Here is a 2,289-nt window from a genome sequence, read left to right on the forward strand (position 1 = left end):
TGCCTCTTTCTTTTACTACTACTACTACATGTCTAAGAGTTGAACTTAGGGCCTCATAGATGTTAGATCAGTTCAAAATTCACTTACTATATGCAATAGGAGGAAGTTTATTTAGGGTTCCAAATCCCTAGTAGGCTTGGCTTTTAATTCTAGCAGCAGGTCGTTTTACACACACACACACACACACACACACACACACACACACACAGAAATACCATACACACACACACACACACACACACACACACAGAAATACCATACACACATACACACACACACACACACACACACACACACACACACACACACACACACACACGTGTAACATTTTCAGTAGGTAGGAACAGAATTTTCCAAAGAAAAACCTGTACCTTTCCCTTTATCCTTACTAACTACCCCAAGAAGGAATGAATCCCTCAATCAGTTTGATAATTCTTAAGTACATTCTCCACCCTCTTTCTCCACTTTCTTTTCTTTTTCTATTCTCTTTTTAATATTTTTCTTTTTTGTAAATCTCAGTTTTATTGAGCTTCCTGCTTCAAGTCATGAGATCTAGGGAACAGTTTACTCTCCAGAAGTTGTCTGTTTTATTTAGGTTAAAAACCATAAGGAAACCTCACAGACACCAATTGCTGACACCACTATAGCACTTGTGCACTCTCCTGCCTACTTTCTTACTCTTAAAAAGTAGCTAATTCTCGAGGTCACTGTGGAACCATGGTTACATGTTTCTGTTCTGCAGGATGGGGTTTTTGAAAGTTGTCAAGTATAAGGCCTACTTTAAAAGATACCAAGTGAGATTTAGAAGGCAGAGATAGGGTAAAACTGACTACTCTGCATGGAAACGATTGTTGATCCAGGACAAGAATAAGTACACCACACCCAAATACAGAATGATAGTTTGTATAACTAACAGATATCATCTACCAGATTGCATACACCCATATAGAAGGGGATATTATCATCTGCACAGCATATCCACATGAACTTCCAAAATATGGTGTGAAAGCTGACAAATTATGCTGTAACCTATTGCACCGGCCTGGTGCTGACCCACAGGCTTCTGAATAGGTTTGGCATGGAGAAAATCTATGAAGAGCTAGTTACAGTGAATGAAGATTAATACAATGTGCAAAGCATTGACGGCCAGCCTGGTGCCTTTGCTTGCTATTTGGATGCAGGTCTTGCCTGAACTACAACTGGCAATAAAGCTTTTGGGAAGTGAAGGGATCTGTGGATGGAGGCTTGTCTATTCTTCATAGTGCCAAACGATTCCCTAGTTGTGACTCTGCAAGCAAGGTGTTCAATGCAGAGGTACATCAGAAGTACATCATGGGTCAGAATGTGGCAGACTACATGCGCTACCTAATGGAGAAAGATGAAGATGTGTATAAGAATCAGTACTCACAGTACATCAAGAACAACATAACTCCAGACATAATGGAGGAGATGTATAAGAAAGCTCATGCTGCTGACACAGAGAATCCAGTCTATGAGAAGAAGCCAAAGAGAGAAATGAAAAAGAAGATATGAGATTTTTCCCAAAAGACTGGGTTGCTCACAACAAGGCAAAGCTTCCTCAGAGCTCAGGAATGGGCTGCTGAAAGCTAAAGCAATTTTCTATGAAAATTTTGTTCATAAAGACAATAAACATATTGATCAAACAAATAAAAGAGCTAATTCTTTATATTTTAATCTCTCTACACTTCTTTCTTTCATTTAACACTGTATTATCTAACCATCCATTCATTCTCTATATCCATCCATCCATTCTTCTATCAATCAATCAATCAATCAATCTATCTATCTATCTATCTACCTACCTACCTGTGTGCTTTTCATACAGAACTCACTAAGTCTCCAAGACTGACCAAATCTCTTGCTTCAGTGCTGCATGACAAGGGTTATACAACAGAGCCTGGCAGCTAACACAAAGAAATAAACAAAAACTAGATTTCTTAAGTAAGTTAAATCATGTTGCTTTTATCTTTCTGTGATTTGCTTATTTCACTTAACACACTGTCCTCAGGTTCACTCTTCTATTGTACATTTACCTTTGTGTGTGTGTGTGTGTTTGTGTGTGTGTGTTCATGCATACACAATATCATGTATGTTCATTTGAATTTTTTCTAATTTTGTAAAGAATAGTCCTACTATTTTGTTTAGGATTGATTAAATATGTAGTCTGATCTTGGTATGATGACTGTTTTATAATATTAATCCTGTCAGTCTGTGAGCATAGCAAGTCTTTTCATCTTTGCATATCTCTCTTAATTTCTTTCATCAGCA

At 37.7% G+C, this 2,289-nt stretch overlaps 1 pseudogene; it reads left to right on the top strand.

The window, feature by feature from the left end:
• The first annotated feature begins 736 nt into the window (after positions 1 to 736).
• On the top strand, positions 737 to 1,533 carry LOC143439517 (large ribosomal subunit protein uL18 pseudogene; annotated as a pseudogene).
• Positions 1,534 to 2,289: the final 756 nt, after the last annotated feature.

Source organism: Arvicanthis niloticus, chromosome 27 (genome assembly GCF_011762505.2).
Source record: "Arvicanthis niloticus isolate mArvNil1 chromosome 27, mArvNil1.pat.X, whole genome shotgun sequence".
Taxonomy (NCBI): Eukaryota; Metazoa; Chordata; class Mammalia; order Rodentia; family Muridae; genus Arvicanthis; species Arvicanthis niloticus.